Source organism: Epinephelus lanceolatus, chromosome 19 (genome assembly GCF_041903045.1).
Source record: "Epinephelus lanceolatus isolate andai-2023 chromosome 19, ASM4190304v1, whole genome shotgun sequence".
NCBI classification, from domain to species: Eukaryota; Metazoa; Chordata; class Actinopteri; order Perciformes; family Serranidae; genus Epinephelus; species Epinephelus lanceolatus.
Window position 1 is genome coordinate 6,105,898 of NC_135752.1, and position 15,915 is coordinate 6,121,812.

At 39.0% G+C, this 15,915-nt stretch overlaps 1 pseudogene across 1 annotated transcript in view; it reads right to left on the reverse strand.

The window, feature by feature from the left end:
* The window catches only part of LOC117269272 (uncharacterized), a 34,044-nt pseudogene extending 19,419 nt beyond the window's left edge, over positions 1 to 14,625 (reverse strand). The window contains exons 1-14 of the transcript XR_013488177.1: positions 14,372 to 14,625; positions 13,916 to 14,041; positions 11,519 to 11,606; positions 11,357 to 11,426; positions 11,177 to 11,280; positions 10,999 to 11,094; positions 10,842 to 10,913; positions 9,148 to 9,228; positions 8,865 to 8,976; positions 8,346 to 8,462; positions 7,095 to 7,167; positions 6,862 to 6,966; positions 6,641 to 6,725; positions 2,482 to 2,507 (exon numbers count right to left, since the gene is read on the reverse strand). The product of XR_013488177.1 is annotated as an uncharacterized LOC117269272 (transcript). The remainder of the gene's footprint in view (positions 1 to 2,481; positions 2,508 to 6,640; positions 6,726 to 6,861; positions 6,967 to 7,094; positions 7,168 to 8,345; positions 8,463 to 8,864; positions 8,977 to 9,147; positions 9,229 to 10,841; positions 10,914 to 10,998; positions 11,095 to 11,176; positions 11,281 to 11,356; positions 11,427 to 11,518; positions 11,607 to 13,915; positions 14,042 to 14,371) is intronic.
* Between the last annotated feature and the right edge of the window lie 1,290 nt (positions 14,626 to 15,915).

Here is a 15,915-nt window from a genome sequence, read left to right on the forward strand (position 1 = left end):
TAGTGCCGGGTTGGACCCCTTTTGCCTTCAGAACTGCATTAATTCTTGGTGTGAAAACTGCATAACAACCTATGTGTTTAGTTGTTTTTTTTTCCCCCCAGATTTTTTAGTGCACAACACATGTTCACATTCAGCCACACAAATAAAAAAAAAAGACCAGAGAGAATAAACCAGCAGCTGAAAGAAATAAAAATGAGTCACAGTAGAGTGGGTGTGAAGAGGAAAGAGGAGCAGATAGAGACTGAACCACAGAACATGTTTATGTTTAGATGCTGAAGAAGAGCAGTGCTGGAGTACATTTATGTATTTGGGGTATTTGAACCTTACTTGAATACTTCCATTTTATGCAACTTTATACTTCTAATCCACTACAATTCAGAACAAACTGTTGTACTTTTTAGCCCACTACATTTACAGTATTAAACAGTTACAGTTAATACTATGCAAATAAAATGTTGTGCACACCCACCAGTGACAGAGGAAGTCTTCAGATTCTTAAGTAAAAAAACACTGCAGTGGTGCAAAGTAACTACATTTATTCAAGTACTGTACTGAGAACAATTTTGAGCTATTTTTACTTGAGTGTTCCCATTTAATATTAATCTCTATTTCTACTTCATTGCACAGGCAAATATTGTACTTCCTACTTCACTATATGTATTTTACAGCTTTATCTGATAGTCCCTTAACAAATTAAGATTTGACATACAAAACATCTGCAGAACTTTTAATGCAATGCATTGTAAGACATTAAACTACCCAAAAGCACAGACTTTTAGTCAGATGCAAATTGGGAGCAAGTTAATGCTGGGAATCATGTAATGTCACCTGTATTGATTAGAATAATCAGGGCAAGTTATCCCCCCTTTCAAAGTAAAACCAACAGAAGGGAGATGTCAGTAAAGTGCAGTTTGTACACGTCCACACCTGAGAAGTCCACTAAAGAAACTCAAAGGTCAAGTGTGTTGGATTTAGGGGCATCTTTTGACAGAAATTGAAGATAATATAATATTCATAACTATGTTTTGTTTTTGTTTTTTTTTTTCATTTTATTGTGCCAACTGCTGTAGTTGTCCTACAAGCTAGGCACTCCGGAAAAGGTTCAGTTTTGTAACCTCAACACTTCATGCCACTGAATCCTATACACTGGACCTTTTGGTCTAAAATCACCTGTGTGGGTTGACTCTAAAATATTACATACAAAATGTATGATGACTTTATAAAATATGATGCATTTTTATTGATTAAAACATTAACACCAGATTAACACCAGTAACAAATCAATGATATGTAACACTAACAGGGCTCACACTCCATAATGAGTACTTTTATTTTTGATACTTTCAGTACATTTCTGTGATACTATGTCCTTGTGTTGTCCAGACTTTTGCGTGTAATTGCGTATTTCTACACTGTAGTATTTCTACTTTTATTCAGGTAAATTTTTTCCACACTGCCTGCTGGCACCTTTCTTATCATGTTAGCTGTGATCAGGTTACGTCAAAGCTTTCTGTGAATCATTTGCATTCATTTGTTTATGCTCTGCCGGTGTGTCACCTGACCGTGTGGCGACAAACTCACTGCTCACAAAAAATACAAATTCACTTCAATAGAAACCATATGAGAGACATTTATTTCAGGACTGCGATTCACACAACAGGTAAAGGCACAGACTGTGATCCGAATGTAAAAAAAACCACCACAGCTTAAAACATGAGCTCATTCTTTTCTGTTGCCCCTGAAATGATTAACAGCTCTTTAAATACACAAAAATCAAAGTTTCCGTAGAAATGTTCAGGACATGATTTATAAATTATGACCAGCTGAGAGGCTCTTCAATGAGCTGGAGTGGGCCAAATTTACAATATAAATACTAATTAAACTTTTCAATTTTCACTTAGCAAACCTCCCCTCACATAACCCTGACCGCCCCATTTCTATTTTCCAACACCACACACTGCAAGAGGCTGCCTTTTAATATATGTCATTAGCAGATATTGTACACATATCCCTGTCTACATAACATAAATAAAATTCATCTAAAATTTAATTTTAACAAAAAACATAAAAACAGCACACGTTGACCTTTTAAAGAAATGTTTTGAAAACATTGAAATATGACCTTTGGACCTTTAAAGAAAATTCCACTATTGTGATATGCAAAATAAAAGCTCTCAGATAAATACTGCACTGCATATATGCTGAAACTTCACTAACACTAACACACTGCTTTAGTTTAACCTCCAGCACAACATTTAGTTTAGAAAGAGTGAGAAAATAGTCCTGAGTGGAAAGAGGAAAGAAGCTATTATTGCACAATTTAAAGTTCAGACAGTTTTAAGAAAGCTTTCTATGTGAGCCCTCCAACAAAACTATTACCACATCTGATCACTGCTGATAAAAAACAACAACATTTCTAATAAGAAAAGTAAAGCTTCTGTCTGGACAGACTTGTTTTAAGTCTTCTTTTAAGTCTCTTCAAGTAGCTTCCGGAGGCTTCTTTGGATCTAGGATTTAAAAGATGAAGGTCATTAGAAAACATTCAAATTACCGCCTCGTGGCTGTATGCCTCCACGCACCAGTGAAGTTTCTCTTACAGTTTACATCCATGTCTGTGAAAACATGGATGCTTCACACACATCTTCCCCCGACAGTAAAGGCGATCTATACAATCAGCACAGTTTCAAGGTGTACACACAAGATTGGTGTCACCAGTTCGGTATCTGACCAAATATCTCCCTGTCTGTGCCTGAGATATGACACTAAATAACCGCCAGGAAAGAGTTTTTGCAGAACATTATGAGTAGTGTGTCCTCCGACGCATCAGTAGTGAATTTAATGTGTCCTTTCAGATTTTAATGCATCAGGGACGCAAGACGCATACCTAGCAACATCATTGGGTCTGTATGCGACATTCAGAGCATTAATATAGCAGCAAATCAGTATTTGCTATATAAAGACATACAGCAGTAATGGAGTCCTGAGCAGAGAATAGTCACACTGCCTCTGTGTGTGTTGTATCCAAGCTTGTCTGCGGTCTGTTGTGGTAAACCGATCTGGCCGTATGTGCACGTGAGTGCATGTGTGTACCCCACTGGCTAGCTCAATGCCACCGCTCTCCACTGTGCTCATACAGTGTTACCACTGTTATCAGAATAGCATTGTTGGGGAAACGGAGCACCTACCTTTGGTCCCCCCACCCCCCAGTTGACACCATTAACTCTGTCAGCACTGTTGCTATGTTTAGCTCTGTTTATGGAGTTAGCACCATTCATTGCTAGCTGCTGGCTCAGTCACCTCCATGCTGAGAACCACGTGCAGGCAACTCATACACTCTGAATTTCACATAGAGCCCCTTTAAATTACTATTAACTATAAAGTACTGCAGATAATTCCATTGACTTCTTCAAAGGAAGGTTTGAAATTTTGGGGAAAAAACTCATTCACTTTCGAGGAGACCAATACCACTCATATATCTACAGGTACAGCCAGCAGCTGGTTAGCTTAGCTTAGCATAAAGACTGGAAACAGGTGGAAACAGCTAGCCTGGCTCTGTCTGATGCTGCCTTTCAGAAGCTATGGTTTGTGACAAAAAATTTAAAAAAAATTCTCAACTGATAAATACTGAAAAATTCAAAATCATTCTACATGTGGTGGAGATCAGTTTTTTTATTTTTACCGCTAACAACAGTCAACAGACGGGTCAACAGGTTCGGCAGACTCTTTTCACTGAACACATGACTCAGCAAAACCTGCAGTCTGAAAGGAAACAACTATACTGATAACCAATCAGATCTGTAGTTCAAGCACTAATGGAGGTCTCAGATGATGCACCCTGACACACAGCAGCCTCAGCACTACGAAGACAAAACATCATAGTCTTAGTGTAAGCATACTGATAACATGGATCAATTCCTCCTCCCTCCACTCTACCCTGCCTCACCCCTTTTGGGATTTACTGATAACATGGAAGCACTGGCATTAAATTTGTTTGCCTCGACCCACAACTACGCACATTCTACAACAACGACCTTCCTGATAATGAAAAAGACAAGAACCAAGAGCAGCTCTCTTCTGTCCAGGCTGATGACACTGACAAGGCCAACAAGGTCACCAAAAGTTGGCGTCTTCAGTTTATAGTGACTGGATGTATTTAAACAAAAATAAAGATTACAGTGTGTAAGATTTAAGGGGATTTACTGGCATCTAGTGGTGAGAATTGCAGATTGTAACCACCTGAAACTTCTTTGTTCATCAGGTTTTTAAACGGGAGGCAAATTATTCGTAATTACTTTTCCTTTTCAAAACAAACAAACAAACCCAGTGATTTAAACTGGTAAAATCACTAAATAAAGCAGTTTCATGTTACAAATTAGTGTTTCTCAGACGCTGCTAAGGCTCATTTATATTGCCTTTACGTATGGAAATAGATTTGTCTATTTTAAACATCATAAATGTCCACGTACTTCCATGCGTCCTTTATGATAGCATAGATACAGCCAATAGATCGCACTAGAGGATGGAGTCCAAAGTTTCTGACAACAACAAACGAGACAAGGACAGAAAATTCTTTTCACTATATTTCAGATTCGTTCAGTTCCGTCATTATTGAAATTTCCTAATCTTCTCCTACAGTTGTATCTCGCTTGAACTACGCGACACTGCCTCCATGATCTCCAGTGGTATTGCTCCATTTCGTCAGTATTTGTAAGCTTTCAGAAAACGTGAACAAATATGGACAAAATGAACGCAAAGTGCAAACAGAAAGTTCCATAACTTAAAAGGATATTGTATAGTGTTTTCAGTTGTTTATTGGCAAAAATCGATGTCTGCATTCATGAATATGTCATCATTGGTGTATTATTACATCCACCAATAATCTGACTTATTCTCATAAAAGAAGAATTTTGGATTTGTTTGTACTTTGGGCGGGTAAGTCATTTGGGGGTTCCATAACGTTTCACCATCTTGAGAAGACATCCGCCAGCAAGGGACACATAGCACCACCAGGGAATAGCCCTGCCTTTGGCGTTTTCGTTAAGAGCCAGGCCAGTGCACTGAGAAGCCGAAGAAGAGGAGCAAGAGGCGCTTCGCTACTACCCCAGCACCACTGCAGCATAACAAAGTCGTGTGTGTACAGCCTTATAGACTGAGCTGAGTAGTGATGCGCAGGTCGACCTGTAACCCACGGGACCCGCAAATGGACCTGCGGGTCGGGCAGCAGTGATTGTCTGTTAAATCGGTCTGTAAATGATATTTTGACATTATTGGCTATTACTGTCATGCCATCTGATGGTACGGATGCATTGAGCAGGTGACAGTCCGCGGCCGTTTTCAAAACACACTTGTGTCACGCACTCCAAAAGAAACTTGTTGAAACTTTAAACAATGATTTATTGTACAAAACGGGGGAAACAAACATTGACAAAAACGGTTCCATAATTTATATTAAATTCAAAAGATAACGAAAAACCAGCTACAAGTTAGAGGGAATAGTGATAAAGTGGTAAAACTTGGCATTGATCCACAGCCTCAGACGGTTTCGCTCAAGCGTGCCGTGCGCACAAGCTCCGTTGGTAGGCTATACTATATTTTCACATTTTTAACAATGCAATTTAAAAGTTTAGATTTTTATTGATAACCTATGTTTACCAACAACAGAAAGACTACATTTAGCACCAAAAAAAAAAAAAAAGTAAAAAAAATAAGTAATTAAAAAAACGAATATCGAATACCAAATTTTCATAACGAATACCTACCCATAGAAACAAATATTCGAATATCTGAATATTTGGGTACAGCCCTAGAATACTCCATGAAGTATCGGATGACATGGTTTCATCAATGTTATCATAGCTTTTTGTTACACAGCAGCTACCGTTGTTGCAATATGCGTTTGAAAGTGAGGCACTAAAGTGCGTTTATGAATGCAATATACAATTTCAATGTTAGATGGGAGAAATTCCTACACACTGTGGCTTTAAGATCCAGACATTCTGGAGGTTTTTAGCAGGAGCTGAATCATCCACAGAGGCCTCTTCCTCTCCAAAACAAACAGACCTGGTCATTTAAACCGGTAAAAACAAAACAACAAAAAGCCCTATCTAGAGCCAATCTTTGGTTTGTCTAATCTATGTCTGTAGAAACATGATGGTAAAACATGGTAATGTCTATAAACAAGGACCTGCTCTCTATGTAGATATAAACAGCTAAGGTGACAAAAACACAACAATTCTTATTTCCAGGTAATTATACATTAAAGAAAACAAACTTAGTATATTATATTCCAGGCAGGCTAGCTGTTTCCCCCTATTTCCAGTCTTTATGCTAAGCTAAGCTAACTGTCTCCTGGCTCTAGCCTTGTCCTACAGAGTGTTACAGACTTTCCAGTGTAACTCGCAGCAAGAATGCAAATAAATGTGAACTATTATTTTACTGTGACAAAAAATACATTACCAATCATTTTGGTTAATAGCTGCACTTCAGTAAGAAATCTTACCCTTCTTATCTTAACATCGTGAAATGTTTTTGAATATGTAAACCAATTCATTACGATACATGATATAATTAAACTACTGAATATAATGAGAGATATTTCAGTCACCACATTTGCTGTGCAGGTACATGCAACTGGACAAACCTTTTCCAGCTTAAACAAGTTGGTTGAAAGTTCTCCATAAATCTCAGCATTCACTTCTTCCTGGGGCCTGTGGCTCACCGCATTTCTGCAACAACATTTGCACTAAAATCACAAACCAAATGAAGCGTGATGCTGCATTACAAAAAAAAAAGAAAAGAAAACCGTAAGAGTGCATTTGTTCATTGTTTGGTACACCTCAATTATGTGACTCTGGCTCTTACTCATTGCGAATGTGTTCCCCCATGGACACCAAGGAGTTCAAACGATGCTCAAGAGCCACAATCTTGAAAGCCATGTAACAGGAGGACAAGACAAGAATACTAACTCTGTGAAGAGACATGCATACATATCAAACACTCAAACAGAGGACAGCTGCTAACACGCCCAAATAATGGAAATTAATCCAACAATTGTGGTCTGAGTCTCATATTACACATAATGAAAGGTTACTCACAAAAACAAATAGATGAGGAGGATGGCTTGTAATGACATGGGCTGCGAGGGTTTGTCTTTGAGCTTTGTAGACCCTACAAGGAAAAGCAGAAAGAGAAATGTTGATGGCAACAAATAAATGAGCTGCAAACTTTTAAGGAATATTTTGACATTTTAAGAGATATGTTTTTTTTGTTTTGTTTTCATGTGTTACGTGAGAAGATCAATACCACTCTCATGTCTGCACTGCCCATATGAAGCAGGTTAGCTCAGCTTCACATAAAGACTGGAAACGGGGGGAAACAGTCCAAAGAGAATAAAATCCCAGTCCAGTCGCCATAAGAACATATTGGCATTGTACGTACCTCCAGAACCATGAATACCTTATATTTGCACATTTCATACCTATCATATCACTGTTTCTAAAGCAATGTAGTACATGAGCTGACTAAATCATGAGGAGGTGGAGGGGATGCTGGATGTCGTGACACCTAGGTGAGATGCCTGCCAAGCTGCAGCCCACTGTTTGACACCAACAACCAACAAAAACAATTGTGATTTAGAGAGTCATTGCTGTGTTTCCAGCATCTCTTTTGGGCTTCAAATATGGGTGTTTTACAGCAACCCCTTGCTGCTTTTCCAGCAGATAGTGCCATGGAAAGCAGTTGTTCTTTACCAAGACATGGTGTCATGGGGTATTTTAAGCCAAAACATGATCTTTTCTTTTTTGCGCAAATTAAGCCTTAAATGCATGGGTTTAAAATCCAAACACTTCTGCATCCCTCCTGGTACTTATTATTTATTCTTTTACAGTTCATGCTCTCATGTATGCATAAAAAAACTGTAGCATAAAAACTGGAAACTGGAGGGAAAGCGAGCTCTCCAAAGGTAACAAAATCCACCTACTAGCAATTTTAAACCTCACTAATTAACACATTCTCTCTTGTGTGTTTAAGTGTAAAAAGAACACGTTGTGGTTTACCAAGGGGGTTTAGGCGACATTTGGAAGGATTCAGGCTAGCTGTTTCCCTCTGTTTCTAGTGTTTATGCTAAGCTAAGCTAACCACATGATGGTGGTTCATTTTTATTCTGCAGACATGGGAGTGGTATCAATCTTCTCATCTAACACTCAGCAAGGCAGCGATAGCATTTGACAAGAGGTTGACCTTTTTTTCCACTGACTCCAAATTCCTTCTGGGAAATATTGAAATCCAAAACTACAGAAGCATTAACAAAGCTTCTTTGAATTCAGAAATATCCAGTTTTAAACTACCGTTCTTGAGGGCAGCTCCGTGTTTTTGGCTTGGACTCTGGAGGTGAATGTCTGCGTGGACTGAAACCTCTCCGCTCTTCACTGCACTTAGAAATGTGTCAGGGAGGCTGGTGAAGTCTGCTCAAACAAACAGGAAAGAACCTGTGACTCCAGCTGCCCATGAGTAAATATTATAAACAGACGGCTCAACAAGTGCTCTATGTTCGCGTGTGAGTTAAAACAAAACTGATCATCAACAATAAGCTGAAGATGCCCTTTATCGTTCAATAACATCACCACTGTTTTCATGCCAACTGTCTTCACGATAACAGAAAACAAAGCCTCAATGGTTCAAATTTCACTCGGCTTCGCTCCAGCTATTTGCAAACCAAAGACTGTCTGAGCTACAGTGACACCTGACACCCTAAACACATTTGGAGAGATAAAAACACTACAAAGGTGTGTACAGTAGATTAGTAAGTGTAAAGAAGCTTTGTAATGACTAAGTATACATGAGAGGGATAAAAATGGAGCACACACCATTTATTTTGTCATAATCTGGAGTTTGAGAGCCGGAGCTGCTGCTCTCCATCATCTCCTGACGTCTTTGCTGCACAACCCCGTCCAGGTCGGAGAAGTCTGCAGAAAAGTCCTGCAGTGCACATACAGGAAAATATACAATGAACACCACATGCAGAGAGGGTATTGTATAGCATGAGAATGAGGCAATTCTGTAGATCCTTCATCACAATGGAAAATATAAAACAATAAATACACCCTGTACAAACACATCCCATAAAACTGGACAAACAGACTGACTGACCAGAGGAAGTGAGGATGGGCATTTCACTCTGAAGCTGGTTTCACAGGAGGAAATAACAGGGCTGTTACAAGTCTTATCCACCTGGAATCACAGAGTACACACATGAGTTTGTATAAGAAAATATTTCTATTTTTTAAAGCAGTATTATTCATTGTTTTGTTTTTTTTCATTTTGTTTTTTTGGCCACCTCTTAACAAGCTTTTAACACACAAGTTAGCAACGTTAGCACCTTGGTGAATGTAAGTCTATTATTCACCCACTTTTAGCTTTGTTTTTGGTCTCGACCACCTACAGACGGAAATATTAGTCTCTTTAACTGCTGAATGTTCCACTGTGTTCACCGGTATTAGCTAACATTAGCATTTGGTGCTGATCAGGTAGCAAACAGCAGATTTTATCTAGAGTTTATTTCTTTTTCAGGGGGATCATGTGCCTTTGCATAAAGCCAGGCTACCTGTTTCCCCTTGTTTCCAGTCTTGATGCTAAGCTAAGCTGATTGGCTGCTGGCAGTAGCTTCACAGTTAGCGTACAAACATGAGAGTGGTAACATTCTTTTCATCTAATGCAGGAAAACGGATAAGTGTGTCTCCCTAAATGTCAAAATACTTTTTTACTGTTAATGTATTATTGATTCTATTTGTGTTTAGACTTTAAAATGTTATAAAATAGTGCAAAATAGCCCATCACAATTTCCTAGAGCCCATGATGTCTTCAAAGTGCATTTTTGTCCACAATACAGAGATATGGCATATACTGTGATGTAGAACAGAGAACTTTGGAATGTTGGAACCACCAAAATTTTAATATTTGTGCTTCAAGGGGCTCCGTGTGAAATTCACACGAGTTGTCTGCACATGGATCTCAACATGGAGGTGGCTGAGCACTGTCATGTAAACAAACAACTGAACATATCAGCTGTGAGCTCCAGATCATAGGCTAAAGACGTAACCTCTGAAAAGACAGGTGAGTGCTTGCTGTATTTCTGTTGTTTAGTTTTTTAAAAGAGAAAACACACATTTCATATTGTGATATTTACTGTAAATGATATACAATATAGCCAGCAGCAAGTAGGCTGTTCTAATGGTCATTACCAGAAACTTTCTGCTGCAGGTCTCCGGTTTGGATTCAGATCATTGATTAGCGCACACACACACACACACACACACACACACACACACACACACATATATATATATATATATATATGTGTGTGTGTGTGTGTGTATATGAATATATGGATTGGGCAGGGTGGGTTTTTAAACACCCTGACCCGTGCATGAATATCAGCCAGGGGGGAACTGTGGGTGCTAAGCTTCAGCAACAACGCCATTCCAGTTTTAGCTGTAACCGCCATATAAGCACAGTTCAAAGCAGCAGCAATGGACTACCCAGTGTGCTACACACATGCCCTAACATACACAGGAAATTTACCACAAGAAACCACAGTGAAGCTCAGATAACAACACACACACTATATGTTTAGATTGCAAATAGTGGTTTACTGCCACATATCTGAATGTCACATACAGAACCTTTAAATGATCAATCAACTACCAAAATAGTTAACGATGAATTTTCTGTTGATTGACTAATCATCTATCTTATTTTCACACTATAATGAAAATGTTTCAGAAAACTTTAAATAGATGAATTCAGTAAGAACAAATAAATGCTCAATAGAAGATGTTATTTACCTCCAGATGACCACAGACGGTCTTCAGAAGTTTGTAGGTGGTGTTTCGAGAGAGGAAGGACACAAACACATGCTGGAAAACATTGTTTTATTTTAGAATCACTTTTATGTTTATGTCAAAAGGGTTAAAAAATGGATAGTGTCAACAGTCTTCTTACCTGGTCACAAGTAGTTTCAATCACGAGGGCGTTTGGCACTAATAATGCAGTTTTAGTTTTTTTGATAAATGTCACAGACAACACTGGTATTGAAATCTGGAGAAGACACCACTGCGTTAGGACACAGAATTCAGTCTTAAAACATGAACTTTATCACAGTTGCAGTATCATACTGTACCTTTGTGTCTCTGCCAAAGACTTTGGAGTGGAAACAGATCCAGTGATCAGAGACGAACATTTTGCCCTGATATAAAATGTCTTTCTGCAGGGCACAAGTGTAACCTGTTGGGCACAAACAGACAAAATACTTGGTAACATGTATTTGCTTCTTTATGTGAGAGGAAAATTTGAAACTTACTTTGTCTGAGTAACTCATCTTTGCTGACCTCCTTGAATAACTTGTGATACTGAGCGTTTGTCTTTGATAACTGAAAAGAAACAGAGTAAGACAGTTTGATAAGAAACTGCAAAAACATGTAAAAGGTTAAGACTTTGGTGATTAGATTAGAAGTGTCCATACTTGACTGGGCTGAGATTTCTTCCTTTCAAACTTTGTTTCACAGTCACTTGGACTCAGCATTGGAGAAAGCTGCTCCACAGGTTTCAATCTGACAAATAAAAAGGTCACTGTGTTTATGTTTAAGTAGCAAGGTAACACCTGAAGAGGAGGACAGGTGAGACAAATGAGCTATTGTTGGACAGTTACAACGTTGTAACTCGTGACACAAACGTGATTTGTATTCTTGTGCTCACAGAAATGAAGTATTGTGCAAAAGTAAATGTCCTTCATTTTGCTTTGCATGGTGTCAGCCGTGGTTACATAAGGACTGCTTACACAGCAACAGAGACAATCTGTAAACAGCACTTTGGTCATGCAGGTATACACTTGTTAGGTGGAACTGCAAACTTCAGTGAAATGAATCCAGGTTGAGCTACCTTATGATTTCATTCTCAAGAAAATACTTCTTATATATTTTTGGATTTCCTCATAGTGTTGCTAAGTTCATTTAAGCTTTTAAAATACAACAGAAGATGAAAATGTATTAATGCCTTTGCCATAAAGGATACATTTTTATGTGAGAAGTGACACAGTTGATACCAACACAAAGATTTAGTTTCAGTAAGATTCAAGGAATCTACGTTAATTCCAGCTGTTTTAGCATGTTAGTTAGAATTCAATATTTTTAGAGGAACATCAATGGGCAGATTATGAGACAATGGGTCCCTGGGCACAGAAATGCACAAGGCCCAACCATCTCTCCTACATAGGAGCAAGACACACAGACTTTACAGTTGTTTGGCCTCTTATTGTTGTGGTTTTGTGATTTTATGTAGTTGTTTTGCACCTCTTCATTGTCATTTTGCGTGTCTTTATGGTAATTTTGCATCTTTTTGTATTCATTTTGTGTCTCTTTGAAGCCATCTTGTATTATTCAGTGGTCATTTTATATCTCTGTATTCATTTTGCATCTCTTTGTATTCATTTTAAGTCTCTTTGTGGTCATTTTGTGTCTCTTTGTAGTCATTTTGCATTTCTTTTTTGGTGGAAATTTTGTCTTCTTCATGCATGTGCTTATATTATTTCATTCTTGCTATGTGTTTGTAAGTGTGTGACCTTTGCATTCCCCTTTTGTAAACTTACGTCGTTACTTGACATCCTCAAGACATTTACATTCACTATAATCTCGCCTTCAAAATCAGTCCATTGATTGTCTAACAGATACAGCCGATTACCTAACATGTTATATATACTAGATTGCAATAGTTATGTTCCTCTGATACAATCAAGAAAACAAAATTAAATCAGGAAAGCCCAAGAAAGCTACAATTGATTTCTCATCATCTTGTTGTCTGAGTGTAGGTATAAAGATGCCCTGTATTCACTGTTCTGGGCACAAACTCTGAGCTCTGAGCCTGAGGTTGCGCCTTCTCTATAGAGAATAGACTCTCGTGCATGAAGCTATTCAGTCTTGTTTGCTGACTCCCAAGCAAATCGGGTAAAAATTGCCACAACACTTTGTAGTTATTTTATGCCTCTCTGTAGTCGTTTTGTGTCACTTTGTATTCATATTGTGTCTCTTTTTGGTAATTTTGCATCTCTTTGTATTCATTTTGTGTCTCTATGAAGTCACTTTGTTTCTCTTTGCAGTAATTTTTTGCCTCTTTGTAATCATGTTGTGTCTCTTTGTTGTTGTTTTGCCTCTTTCTGTAATTGTCCTGAGTGTCCTGGTGTCTCTTTGCAGCAGCATTGCGTCTCTTTGTGGTCATTTCTTTGTGCTCATTTTGAGTCCCTTCCTGATTTGTTTGTGTCTCTTCAAGTGATATTTTGTAGGTGAAGGCCAGAAGGGCCCATGACACATTGGGCCACTGGGCATGTGCCCAGCAGACCCATTCAGTAATCTGCCCATGGGTATATCCAATGATTATTTTCATTATTAAATCATCTTAAAAGTCTATACTCACAAATAGGCAATTCTACCTGTAATTGCTTTTCTTAATGTAAATCTAATGTCTAACTTGTGTGTATTTGTCCATGTAACTATACATGTTTATTCTTGTTCAAATGATCTGAATGAGATTACTTATTTAAAGGATTAAATAAATATAAAATAAAAATCTGCGAATAATTTTCTCAGTTAACTGTTAGAAAACAGTGGAAAACACCCAAAGTGACATCTTCAAATGTCTTGTTTTGTCCAACAAATATTCCAAAAATCAAAAATATTTTCTACAAAGGACATAAAGCAGAGAAAATCAGTGAAAGCAGCACTGAAGAAGCTTGAACAGAACTTTTTTGTTTGTTTGTTTTGCTTGTAAAAGAACGTAAACAACGATTAATCAACTGATCCTTTTAGCTGTAGTGGTTGTATTATGTTTATGAGCAGCCACTCAGAGGGCATCACATAACCTTCTTCACCTCATGCCAGTTGGTTTCCTTTTGCTCTCTGAGGGGTCTGTCTCTGAATCCAAACACGACAGAGGGTCTGCAGGTGAGCCTCCGCGCCTCCTCTGTCTCCTCTCACCTCCATGCTCCGCTTCAGACCTGAACACATCACACAGACACTATTGTTTATGTCTGTACATCTATCACCGGCACAAACGTGTCTTAACGCATCAAGTATGCAGGATACATGCAAGTTCTGCATGAAATAGCCACAGCAGACCATCAGCTATCCTTCATTATTAGAATGCATATGAAAATATATTTCTTGTTGATGCAAAGTAAACCGATCTGCTGCCACGTATGCGCCCATTAGAAATGAGCACGGCCCTTTAATTAAAAAAAAAAAGCAGGATGTGAATGCAAATAACCAGAATGCATTAGGCCTGGGAAGCAACCCGGGCCCTTCCTCTCCATCTTATCCACACTTACGTCAAGCGATTCCCTCGGGAGTCCTTGTTGAAAAGTTGCTCCGGTGTGGATAACGGAGTCAGAGGTCTGTCCGCCTGCTCGGTCATCAGTACCATAGTTTTTTTATATTTCACATTTTACGCGTCTCCCTCCATCGGCTTCGACTGTTCGCTTGCATATAACAGAGGCTTTAACAGGAAGCCTTGGCACGGAAAGTTTGGGAAGCTCGGCTTCGGTGGACCGAGAACTCCGGCAGAGGAGGAGCCGGGAAAGGGGAGGGAGCAGCAGGGAACAATATCAGGAACCAGAGGGGAGAAGCCGACTCCTGCTGGGGCTGTCTGAGTCGTGTAATAAAGCTTACAGAAACACATTATTCCCCTATAATAAAATCAGGAAATACCACTTTCCACAAGGTTGTACTTTGCGTAAAACCTCTGCGTAAAAAAGTCCCACAAGCTTTGAGTTAGTGATTAATAACACTCTTATTATTGTTAGTCAACTTCCTGTAAGTGTTAAACTGCTTTGCAAACTTCAGACGCTGGTGTTATAAAGGAGTGTATCTGAGAGAGACTTCCAGCAGGGGGCAGCAGAAACCAGGTGATGTCATGTCTGTATTATGAAGTGTCACGTTAACCTACTAACAGCGGGGGAGGGAGTAGTCAAATCTCTCAGTAGAACACTACATATCTCACATAAAGTACAGAAGTTTTATCAGGAAACACAGTGGTGGACAGTTAAGAAGTATATTTATTAAAGTACCGCTGTTAACTACTTGTACTTTACTTGAGTATTCCCATTTTTTTTTTGCTACTTTACACACACTTGCCTTCAGAACTGCCTTAATTCTTCGTGTCATAGATTCAACAAGGTGCTGGAAACATTCCTCAGAGATTTTGGTCCATATTGACATGATAGCATCACACAGTTGCCGCAGATTTGTCGGCTGCACATCCATGATGTGAATCTCATGTTCCAACACATCCCAAAGGTGCTCTATTGGACTGAGATCTGGTGACTGTGGAGGCCATTGGAGTACAGTGAACTTATTGTCATGTTAAAGAAATCAGTTTGAGATGATTTGAGCTTTGTGACATGGTGCGTTATCCTGCTGGAAGTAGCCATCAGAAGATGGGTACACTGTGGTCATGAAGGGATGGACACGGTCAGCAACAATACTCAGGTAGGCTGTGGCATTTAAACCATGCTGCATTTCATGTTGTTTACACCAAATTGTGACCTGACCATCTGAATGTTGCAGCAGGAATCAAGACTCACCAGACCAGGCAACGTTTTTCCAATCTTCTAATGTCCAGTGGTGAGCCTATGTGAATTGTATCCTCAGTTTCCTGTTCTAAGCTGACAGGAGTGGCAGCCGGTGTGGTCCTCTGCTGCTGTAGCCCATCTGCTTCAAGGTTCAACATGTTGTTCATTCAGAGATGGTCTTTCTATCATCTTGAACCAGTCTGGCCATGAGAGATGGTTGTGTGTGAAAATCCCAGTAGATCAGCAGTTTCTGAAACACTCAGACCAGCCCGTCTGGCACCAACAACCATGCCACATTGAAA